Raw genomic sequence first — 12,407 nt, 5'->3', positions numbered from 1 at the left:
TACCATGGTGTCTGGCTAAGGACAGAAAAGGTCTTGATCAAGTAGCTGGGTTAAACCTTTCTCTTAAAAAGAAAAAAAAAATGGCTAAAATACAAACTGTTTAAATGTTATTTCCAAATTTGAAATAGCAGTGCTGTTTTCTCCTTTAATAAAGGAACTTAAGAAAATTATTGTTATGAAAGACCTTAAATTTGTTTTGTTTTGTTTTGTTTTTTTAGAGAGAGAGAGAGAGAGAGAGAGAGAGAGAGAGAATTTTAATATTTATTTTTTAGTTTTTGGCAGACACAACATCTTTGTTTGTATGTGGTGTTGAGGATTGAACCCGGGCCGCATGCATGCCAGGTGATGGCGCTACCACTTGAGCCACATCCCCAGCCCCCTTAAATTTGTTTTTGAGTCTCAAGTTTATTTAAATTATATTTTACAATTCACCCCACACTACAAAATTTATTAAATTATCTCAGATGTGATTAAAATTAAAATAGGTCTTGTTACATTAATATGTGAAAATTAGTTTTATCCTGTAAAAATACTACAGTATTGTAAATAATCTTTTATATGCCTGTAGGGACCTAATGGAAAATTTAGCAACATTTACATATTTTTTCCTTAAATATATTAATATTTACATAAGTATGTGTATATGTGTGTTCATGTCTGTTTGAGAGCTCTTTAAAAAGCACTTTCTATGCTCACGTGCCCCAACATAATAGTCCTAGTAATGGATATGGTGATGCAGTTATCAAAATACTTTAATAATTTTGAGCAATAATTGATTTTCTTTAATCTTTTCCATGAATGTGAATTTTTATAAATAAATTTTTATGCTGTAAGTGTATTTGAACTTGATGAATTTGTGCAGAACTCTATCACAAAAATCCTTGAATAAATGGTATATTTTTAATCGGAGCTTAGCTAGTATAAAGCTCACAGCTCTATTTTGGTACAAGTAATGTTGAATTACTACAGCGAAGTAAGTAGAATAGAACTGTCTTTATTCTTGATTGTTCTACATGGGTCAGGTATTAACAGACACTTTCCCACAGCTCATAATCATGATGGTATTGCTATCTTTTGCTTGTCAAAGTCTGTACAAAAATCAATCACTACTAATGGTAAAACAGTCTTTATATTTCAGCAGATTTCAGGATTCGTCAATGTTTGTGTTTATATGATGAAAATCCTTATGAAAGTAACTCTTCCCCCCAAAGATCTTAAAACTAATTATTATATATTTAATTAAAATTCTTTTATAAACTGTGCTATTTGTTTTCTTCATGGGGAAATCCAGTATCCTTAATAATACAGCCCTAAAATAAAGTTGTTTTATATTGGAAAAAAAGCAGAATGATTGTGTTGCTATGGCAACTCAAATAGGGAAAATGAAAACAGCACAAATAAACTGCATCCTGTTGTCATAGCAACCATAGTTGTGAAAATGATTAAAGCTAGTCTAGATAGGATGTATTGCAGCTTTAGTCCATTGAAAAGAAATAGTGTAAGAAAAGACATGGAGAATTGGTTTTAGAGAAAAGTTCAATCCCTCTGGTACCACAGGTTGCTAGTATCACTGTGTATAGGCAGATCGCCATTCTTTTTAATTATTTTTCAACTCTATTTTGTTGTCTCAGTCATAATGATGGAAAAGATAAATTTAATAACTACATTAAAATGCTCTATTTTGAGTAAATTTTTTGTAGCAAATTTAGAAATAACACAATGTTATAAAATTTTGTTTCTTAAAAATGACTTTTAAAAAAAGGTAGTGTTTTCCTTGTCTCTCCTCTCTCCATTCATCTTTCCTCCATTTCTCTGCCAATGCTTAATTTTCATTCTTTTTCATACTCTCTTGGTGTAGCATTGTAGTCTTTTAAGCGTGTAACTGTGACATAAACATTTAATGTCATGGCAGCTTATAAAGCATCAAGTATGGCATTATGATCGCATATGAGCAGATGGCTTTGATGGTAAATGATAAGCATCCTGTAGGTGTAAAGAAATTTATTTTAGCTCTATCTTTAAAACTTTTTCTGTAATTAAAGCTTCTTAATTGTTACTTTTTAAAATATTTATTATTTTTTAGTTATAGGGGGACACAATATCTTTATTATTTTTTTAATGTGGTGTTGAGGATTGACCCCAGTACCTCAAGCATGCTAGGAGAACGCTCTGCGCTCTACCTCTGAGCCACAATCTCAGCCCTTGTTATTTTAAATGCCACCCCCCACCCAAGCATCTTCTACTTGCCCATCCAAGCAAAATGTTCCATCCGAAAGGAGTGGAGACATGTTAGGAATAGGCCTGATGAGAACTGTGCTTTTTGTTCAGCAGCTGGCTGCTTGCACAGGTTTTTGTGGTAATGGAAACAGCATCTTTCTATTAAGAGTATTGATCTGCCTGTGTAAGAGAAGTTTCCCAGTAACTATGTATTGAAGTGGTTTAGGAGCAGTTTATATTACAAATGAGGTGGAAGAAGATGGAGTTCTGCAAGACTGGATACATGCTATAAATATCCATGATACTGAAGGTTTTTATCTAAAAATTCATGTCTAAATCCCCATATTTCCATCCACATTTAATTGTAAATAGTTGAACATTACCTGAGCATGAGCTACTTACACTAATGCTATTATCTCTTATCCTTGAAATAAACATTTTGTATTTATACTTTCATTTTTTTTGAAATGTTTTATTTGATATTCTTCTTGTAGCTGAAAACTGATGTGAATGTAAGTCAGTTATGAGAAATAATATTGACTGACTATAAGAACAGTATTTTAGGTAATCTGGAATATTTTTACTGACTATAAGAACAGTATTTTAGGTAATCTGGAATATTTTTAGAGTCTAAGTATTAATGCTGATTTTGCTTACATATAAGTTGACTTTCATAAATAGCCTCTTTATTTTAAACATTGTTTAGTTTTTCCTGGCTAATCAAAATCTGCCCTTTTATGTACAGATTTAGGGGAAGGAACTCTTTTTAAGACTGAGAGAGAGGCTGGTGGTGTAGCTCAGAGGTAGATCACTTGCCTAGCATGCACAAAGCTCTGGTTCAGTTCCCAGTACCACCACCACCACCACCACAACAACAAAACAGAAAAATATGGAAGAGAGAGCTAGTGATGTCTATCTTTCTTTTAAGGATTTTGAAAAGCTCATTTTTCCTTGCTATCATTTAATGGTCATATATGACTCATGACTTAGGTCACAAGTGTTATTAGTCTATTTAATGGTTCAGATACCAGGCAAAGTAACATTTCAAAGAATCCGTTAACTGGTTATCTAATATTGTGTAAAGGAGTTTGGGAAATGAAAGCTCTGACGGTAAGTACCTATCCTATATTCCATCATGCCTAGGTATTGTAGCACCATTGGGATGTAAAGATGCATGGATTTGAATCTCTCTTCTAACTTATCTTGCAACAGATTTTTTAAAGCTTGTTTATAAATCTGTAAATATGTTTTACATTAAAGTCTGATGTACTGATTTTTAGATTGGTGACTAAAAGTGAGCAGTATCATTAGGTTGTACGTTTAAGATTTACTAGTTTGTATCCTGGCTTATGACAAATTGGTTTGGAAGATCAGGTTCTTTATTTTCCTGGAAGAAGAAAAATTATTAGGTGTACTCATCACTCCCCATTTCACAATTTCTTGTCACATTTCACTTGTTTCAGAAATATTCATTTTGGATCCTTCTTGTGAATATGTAACTCTTAATACTAATGTCCTGAGAGAAAGGAGAATTTCTTTTCTAACCTCAGTAATAACCACACCATCACAGAAAATGTCCTCACAACATAACAGGCAATCAAATAGCCAATAAATCTATTCTCCTGCTAAATTCCATAAACCGGATGGGGAGGGTAGATAATGTTCATTTTTGTTACTTACCAGGGAACATGACACTTGGTCTTTGAAATGGTTATTTATTTCATATATTGTAGCTGCCAATCAGTCAGAGATTTGCAAATAGTGAAATAAACACACTGCTGAAAAGCGAGTTTCTTTCCTCTGCTGGTTTGTGGTGCCCAGGAAATCAGATGTAAAATGATTGCATTTATTTATGTAGGCATTTATTCTCTTTCTAATGAGCAAGTAATTTTCCTTTCTTTACTCCTACATAAAAAGTTAAATTAAGGAGTACCCAAGAGGACTGGAAGACTTGGTTTGTAGTCATTGAAATACCATTTGATATCTGGGGATCCTTTCATGAATGTAGTTTTTTCTTTCCCCTTAAGAAGAAAGCTTCAGATAACTCCCTTTTGAACTCATTTGTCATTGCATCTGTAGAAAAGGATGATGTTTAAGTGTAGTTGTGAGGGTTTGTCTTTTCTCCCTAGCAAAGGTTTTTATTCTGTAGCTTCTTTTACTTTCTTTGCCTTGGAAGTAAGGGAAGTAATCTCTCCTGGTAGCCCAGTCTGGCTTTAATATGTGAGTTATTAACATAACCAGGCTTTGTTGAGTCATAGCACCACTGTGAATAAATGTGTAAACAGGGCACTGGGGCGTGGGGTAAGGTTGTGGGGGTGATTGTTGGTGGTATCTGATCAGTGTTGGAAATGCCTTTCACCGAAATGAAAGACTGTTTCAACTTCTTTTTACTCCTCTAGTTAAAACCAAGTTTTCTTTTCTGTTTTTCCCTCATCTCCTCTTCCCTTATCTTCTCTCTTCTTCCCGTCCTCCATGTCTCAGAATACATAAAGCTTAATCCTCCCAATGAGCACTGTGATCATTTGAAATTTGTGTATAGGCCAATTTCACATCATCAAAAATTGTTGTGTAACCCCATGATTCCAAGGCCTCAGCTGGTGGCGTAGTTATTTCAAATAATATTTAATTTCAATAAATTCTAGGGCAATAAAAGATTTTGGGCAGTCTTTGAAGTTTATCATAATGAGATTTGACTTGAATTTAATACACTGAAACTCCAGTATAACCAAATAATTTTTTGATGGCATAATTTAAAAAGTCTTTAAGTACCAGTATAGGTGAATGAGTTTTTAATCTGAGATAATTGAAATTTTGCTGTTACTGAGAAAATGAACACTTCAAAAATATAGGAATTTTCTTTACTTAACATCAGATATTTTTAATAGTGCAGCAAAGAAAGTGTAAGTGAACATACTTTTTATTCTGTTATGGGGAAAATAAAGATACCACCTGGATGTATGCATAAATTTGTTTACTAAGTTGGTGGTTTCCTGGACATGAGTATTAAAAATGACATGTTACAAAAAATATGTATCCTCTAGGCATTACTATGTTGCCTAGTAATGATGAATATTTTGTGTGACTTAAAAATTTGTTCCTATTTTATTCTTTAAAATTCAGGAGTCTTACAGTAAAATCAGCCATAAACCAGATATTTACAACTTATTTATTGATACAAACTAAAGACAAATAAAGCACAAGTATTTAGTAATCAAGAAAACCACCAACACTAATGTTAGAAAAATTGTGTTGTATTCTGGAGTTCTCATGCCAATGACTTTTAAGATCTTTTGTTTTCTGTATTGAAGCAAATAGTAAGAATGTTTGTTTTAGAAGTTATGAAAAAAAGTCTGTGTATTAATTTGCTTTGGGTCCTTCTAGTCTCTCTGGTAAATTCATAATTAGGAAGGCCTTTTAAAGACTATTCTGGTCTCACAGGTACACAGATCCTCCATATCTGGTAAATCTAAATTCATATGTGAGGAGGTTATGTTTTTTTAAAGCATATTATTTACACAATTCACTGGAATGGCTCCTTTGGAAGTTGGGTGGCTCTCTTATGTAATTATGTACTTAGTAACCCTGCTCTACACAGCAGTAGAAATTCAAGTAAGAATAATTTACTGCTTATGCATAGTTATTAGAATTTTAAAGCATTTGTTTGTTCAAAATTCTAGCTTATCAGACTGTTATATTTGACTAATTGCATACTTAATAAATAATAATGAATAAAATTTATTTTAGAAGGCAACTAAGTTTGAATTTTAACTGAACTAAACAAGCATCAGGAGGTACTCCTCCCTACCCCCTGCCCTCATTTATTTATTTATTTATTTTTAAATTTTTTTTTAAATTTTTAAAATTTTTATTGTTGGTTGTTCAAAACATTACATAGTTCTTGATATATCATATTTCACAATTTGATTCAAGTGGGACCCTGCCCTCATTTAAAGGGATTTCCGTCCCTTCAGTACAAGTTTTGTGGTGAAATTAATAATTCCTATTTGAAAAATCCATATTCTGAATATTGGAGAAAGACTTAAATCATGGAACTGTGAAATTTCATTGCTGTAAGTTATTATTAGAAAGATTTAAATCTATTTTACTAGTGAAGAAGCTTAGGTGCATAGAAATTAAGTAAACTGCTCAAGGTCATACAATTGGTTTGAGGACAAGTCTCATTCCTGGATTAGTGTTGCACTTTCTCTCAGTTATGACGATTCAACAGTTTATTTCACCAAAAATTTTTTGAATACTTTTACTATGTATGCAACGGTGGGCTTCCAGAAGTTTTTAAGAACAGTATATGAGTTTGTATGGTATAACAATAATATTAAACTAGTAATATTTTATATTTTAATCTTAATTTGTCTAGTGTTTTGTAATGTTTATAAATGTTGACATGTGGTAGCTAAACCTTTAAGTCTCTTTGTTTTTCTACTAGATTTTAATCTGATTTTTAAAGGTAGGGACTCATTTAGTATTCATGAAGTCAATCGGGTTTCATTTTAGAAGGCCTAGATTAAAATTTTTTTTCAAGCATTAATGGCATTGTTGGAATAACTGGCTTCCATCATATCTACTCTGGGGATGATACTCATTTTGAAAAATATATTTCTAAGTTTATCAGTTAATTTTGGTTTTAAGTAAAAGATTGTCTCTTTTCCTCTTTCAACAAGAAGAGGCAACTAATTTAAGGGTACAGAACTCATGGAACTAAAAGGGAAGATGTACATTTAGGCCCCCCAAGGACCCAGAGCCAGGCATTAGAATATCTATAGGACTCAATACAACCACCCTTGCCTTCCAAGAATAAATCTGACTACTTTGTGGTATATGATCCTTTTTGTATATTGCTGGATTTTATTTGCCAGCTTTTTGTGAATTTTTGCCTGTATGATCATAAGGAATATTGTTTTGTAATCTCCCTTCTGCTGCTGTGGAGCCCAAGCCCATTCAGTGAGTTTTTATTCAGTTTTCTTACATTTTCATTGCTGCTGCTTTAATCTGTTGTTTCTTTGCTGATACTACTTTCTCTCAAGAGTGTTTGCCCTTAGTTATTGGAATCTTTTTATTCTAGCTGTTAATTCTAACATCTACATCATTTTGATATTGGCATCTATTGAGGCCAGTTGAAACTCCCCCCTTTTTTGGTATGCAAACCACTTTTGGGTTTGTATCCTCAACACTTTTAATATTATAAATCTCTGAGTTTTGTTTAAATCCAATAAAAATGTTTGGTTTTGATTTATCTGGTATTCAACGTTGTTAGGCTCAACTTCTAAAGTCAGACAGCATTCTGTAGGTCCCCCCCCACCGTTTGTGCTGGGGATTGAACCAGAGCCTTAGACATGCCAGTGAACAAATGTTCACTCCCTCTGTAGAAGTTTGATTTCTGTTTTTATCCCATTTTGAAAGCCTTTGAAGTGCCACTGAAATCTATTCCATGTGTGTGCCACATAGTAGTCAACCTGGGATATGGATATTAGTCTGTCTTGACATCTACTCGTGTACAGCTTGTGGGTAAGCATAGGACTTCCTTAATCACTTTATGGAGTTACTTTTCTGGCTTCATCTTCTCCAAGAGCTCCCAGTACTGTTTGGTTCTCTGGGCCTCAGTACTTCAGTCAGAAAGTTGCATATGATACTGCATCTGGGGCTAAATGATGAGAGGATGTGGGAGTAGGAGAAATAAATAATGAGGTTTCACTTTTCCCTTTTAGGATCACAGCCCCTCTGACCGAAGAGGAAGTTTTTCTTACCCTTCAGAATTTTAAATTTCTGTGGATTTCTGTGCATACTGTGACTTGCATGAAGGGATTGCTTGGAGAGAACAGAGAAAACTTAAAAGAAAAATGGGAGATTTCCACTATTCGTACCCCTTCTTTGCTGTTTGAGCTAGAATTAGTTTTTTCCTGGAACTCTCTTTACCTATACTAATACTTGCTTTTGAGTTTCAGGCTGCAGTTCAGATTGATGGATATTGGAGGAATAATAGAAAGGTATATTTATTATTTTATTATTTTTCAGTGTTATGTCAAATTCATCCCTATCTTCCTGCTACTTTTGTTTTGACTTTTCAGAGTCCTTAAATAGCTGCTTCATATGTTTTGTCCATTTTTTATAGCTGCATTTAGTGGAAAATATAGGAGGCAGTGTGCTTTCTCCACGTTACATGGAACCAGAACCTCTTTTCGTTATCTTTTTGATACTGATTTATGCTAGTCAATAGCATATTTTGCAGGTTCACTCCTTTGAACTTGCTTCCTGGTCCATCTGCTTTTGTAGTAAGTGTGGTTGAAAAGAATCTATATGCTGCAGTTCTTGGAGACAGTGTTCTAGTTTAAGTCATTAGGTCAAGTTCATTTATCATGCTGTTCATTTTTTTGTTTATTTTGTGAGGTAGCTGAAAGGTACCTTGAAATCTCACACTATGGATTGCAGATTTTTGTATTTTTTTTTCCCTTTGTTCTATGTACTTTGCCTTTATTTTTCCCTCTTCATACCTGGGAATTCAACCCAGGACTTCCAACATGCTAGACATTTGCCCTGCCACTGAATTTTACCCCCTATTTTGCTTCTTGTATTTTGAACCTTTTTTTTTAATCATTAGCAATATACTTTTCTTATTGTTCTTAATAAAGGGACCTCTTTATCTTTATGAAATAACCCTCTTTATTGCTATTTACATACTTTGCTCAGAAGTATACTTTGATATTAGTAGTCATTTGGTTTTTTTAATGACTTTTTTTTGATATATCTTTTTTAAACTTTATACATTGTTATTATATCTTTTGAGAATCTCACCAGTAGTGTAAAAGTGTTCCTTTTTCTTCACATCCTCTCCAATATTTGTTACTGTTTGTATTCTTGATGTTTTCTGTTTTTTTTTCCTAGCTGTTTTGTTCCCTTCACATTTTTTTTAGTTGGTGTATTACAGTTGTACATAATGATGGGATTTGTTGTTATGTGTTCGTACATGCATACAATATAACAATATAATTCGGTCAATATCATTCCTCAGAGCTCCCCCACCTCTTCCCCAACTCTCATCCTTTAATAACTTTCCTGTACTGATCTCCCTTTGATTTTCATGAAATCTAGACACACCTTTCTTTTCCTTTTTCCTCACTAAAGTACACATATGAGAGAAAAATAGGACTCTTATCCTGGGTTTCACGTAGTACGTTTAACATGATGGTCTCTAGTTCTATCCATTTTCCTGCAGACGACAATTTCATTTTTCTTTATGGCTGAACAAAACTCCATAGTGTAAATATCATGTTTTCTTTATGCATTCATCCATTGATGGACACCTAGGCTGTTTCCATAGTTTGGTTGTTGTGAATTGTACTGCTATAGACAAGGGTATGTATGTATCTATCATTGTAGTATGATCGATTTAACTCTTCAGGATAAAAACCAAGGAGTGGTATATCTAGGTCATATGGTGGTTCTATGCCTAATTTTTTGAGGAACCTCCATATTTATTTCCACAGTGGTTTTACTAACTTACAATTCTACCAAAAGTGTAAAAGTGTTCTTTTTCCTTGACATTCTCTCCAGCATTTATTATTATTTATATTCTTTTTTTTTTTTTTTTTTTTAAGAGAGCAAGAGAGAGAGAGAGAGAATTTTTCAATATTTATTTTCTAGTTTTCGGCAGACACATTTTCGTTTGTATGTGGTGCTGAGGATCGAACCCGGGCCGCATGCATGCCAGGCGAGCATGCTACCACTTGAGCCACATCCCCAGCCCCAATATTCTTGATGACTGCCATTCTGACTGGTGTGAAGTGAAATCCCATTGTAGGGTTTTTCTTTCTTTTTTCTTTTTCTTTTTTTTTTGTACCAGGGATTGAACCCAGGGGTACTTCACCAGTGACCTCTAACTCTACCCCCCCCTCCCCTTTTTTGTGGTGCTGGGGATTAAACCCAAGGCCTTGTGCATGTTAGGCAAGCACTCTACCAACTAAGCTATATCCCCAGCCCTCCCTAGACCTCCCCGCTTTTTTTTTCTCCCTAGCCCTTTAAAATAAATTTTTTTAAAAAAAATTTTGAGATGGGGTCTCGATAAGTTGCTTGGGGCCTTGCTAAGTTCCTAAGGCTGGCTTTGAACTTATAATCCTCCTACCTCAGCCTCCTGAGTTGCTGGGATTTACGGGTGTGCACCACCATGCCCAGTGCAGTGTAGTTTGATTGCATTTCCATAATTGTTAATGATGTTGAACATTTTTTTTTCCACATATTTGTTGGCCATTTGTATTTCTTCTTCTTTTTTTAAAAAAATATTTTTGTAGTTGTAGATGGACACAATATCTTTTTTTAATTTGTTTATTGTATATGATGCCAGGGATCGAACCCAGTGCCTCACGCATACTAGGCAAGTGCTCTACCACTGAGCCACAGCCCTGGCCCTTGTATTTCTTCTTTTTTTTTTTTTTTAATTTTTTTTTTATTGGTTGTTATGTATTTCTTCTTTTTAAAAAAAATTTTTAGTTGTAGATGGACACAATACCTTTGTTTAATTAATTAATTAAAATGTGGTACTGAGGATCATCCCAGTGCCTCACACGTTTTCTCTAGGCAGGTATTCTACCACTGAGCTACAACTCTAGCCTTGTATTTCCTTCTTTTTTTTTTAATATTTATTTTTTAGTTGTAGTTGGACATAATACCTTTATTTTGTTCATTTATTTTTATGTGGTGCTGAGGATCGAACCCAGGGCCTCACATGTGCTAGGTGAGTGCTATATCTCTGAGCAACAACCCCAACCCCTGTATTTCTTCTTTTGAGAATTATGTGTTTAATTCATTCACCCACTTAATAATTGGGTTATTTAATTTTTTGGAGTAAAATTCTTTGAGTTCTTTATATATTTTCTAGATCCTAATCCTCTCTCACAAGAGTATCTAGCAAAGATTGTCTCCCATAACAGTCTCTCTTTCAATGTTTAGATTTCCAGTGTCTAGTAGAAATATTGTAGATGCTTACCATATAATTTTAAATTTAAATTTTCTTGTACATCAAAAAAGTACAAAGAAACGTGAAATTTTCATGAGAAATATTGTAGATGCTAACCATATAATTTTAAATTTAAATTTTCTTGTACATCAAAAAAGTACAAAGAAACATGAAATTTTCATGATTTATTTTTAAATCCACTGTAGGTTATTCGTAATCAGCATAAAGTTATTAGTGATATATTTATCTTTTCTTATTTTTTTTTCCACTGTGGTGCTGGGGGTCAAACCCAGGGCTTTACACATAATAACATTAGGACTCTACCATAGAGTTACTTTCTAGTACTCCACCTTTTTAATATTAAGTTTTCAAAATTCAGTGGGTATTTTATGGATATAGCACATCTCAGTTGGTACTATTCATGAATAAGTGCTCAGTAGCCACCTATGACTACTGTTTTGGACAGTATAGGTTAAACTATTGATATTTAGTGTAGTTATTGGAATGGTTAATTTTAAATTACCATTTTGCTTTTTTCCCAACTGGCTTTTCCTTTTTAAAATTTTTTTCTGCCTAATTTTGAATTTTTTAAGTTTTAGTTTTCCATTTTATCTTTTCTGTTGGCTTAGTGTAGGTATTTTTGTTTTGTTTTGGTTCCTTTAAATATTACCATATGTATTTTTAAATATTAAGGTGAAATTCACATAACAAAATTAAAGTGAACAGTTCTGTGGTGTTTAGTACATTCATAATATTCTGCAGTTGATGGGCTGGGGCTGTAGCTCAGTGGCAGAGTGCTTGCCTTGCATGTGGGAGGCACTGGGTTCAATCCTCAGCACCATATAAAAATAAATAAAATAAAGGTATAATATTCTGCAGTCAGTACTTCTATCTAGTTTCAGAACATTTCCATCATTCCATATAAAATCTCTTGTCCACTAAGCAGTTTATTTCCATTTACTTCATCCAGCCCCCAGCAATCACCAATCTACATTCTGTCTATATGGATTATAAATGGAAGCATATGTGACCTTTTTTCTGTTGTCTTTAATTTAGCATAATATTTTGGGGGTTTATTCGTGTTGTAGCATGTATTGGCACTTCATTTTTTTGTGGCTGAATAATAATTCATTTATTACATACCATATTTGTTAATGCATTCATTTATTGATAAATATTTGGGCTGTTTCCATCTTTTGGTTATTTATTTATTTACTTAGTTACT

General features: G+C 33.4%; 1 protein-coding gene across 7 annotated transcripts in view; it reads left to right on the top strand.

Moving 5' to 3' along the window:
• Btrc (beta-transducin repeat containing E3 ubiquitin protein ligase) overlaps positions 1-12,407 on the top strand; it is a 186,462-nt gene that overhangs the window by 33,801 nt on the left and 140,254 nt on the right. For 2 of the 7 annotated variants that reach the window (XM_071610973.1, XM_071610978.1), the window contains exon 2: positions 8,178-8,219. The exons of the other annotated variants lie outside the window; for them this stretch is intronic. The gene's annotated coding sequence lies outside the window, so the exon portion shown is untranslated. The remainder of the gene's footprint in view (positions 1-8,177; positions 8,220-12,407) is intronic. 7 annotated transcript variants of the gene reach the window in all.

Source organism: Marmota flaviventris, chromosome 4 (assembly GCF_047511675.1).
Source record: "Marmota flaviventris isolate mMarFla1 chromosome 4, mMarFla1.hap1, whole genome shotgun sequence".
Lineage (NCBI taxonomy): Eukaryota > Metazoa > Chordata > Mammalia > Rodentia > Sciuridae > Marmota > Marmota flaviventris.
The sequence above is the reverse complement of the archived record's forward strand: the minus strand, read 5'-3'. Positions and strand labels throughout refer to the sequence as shown.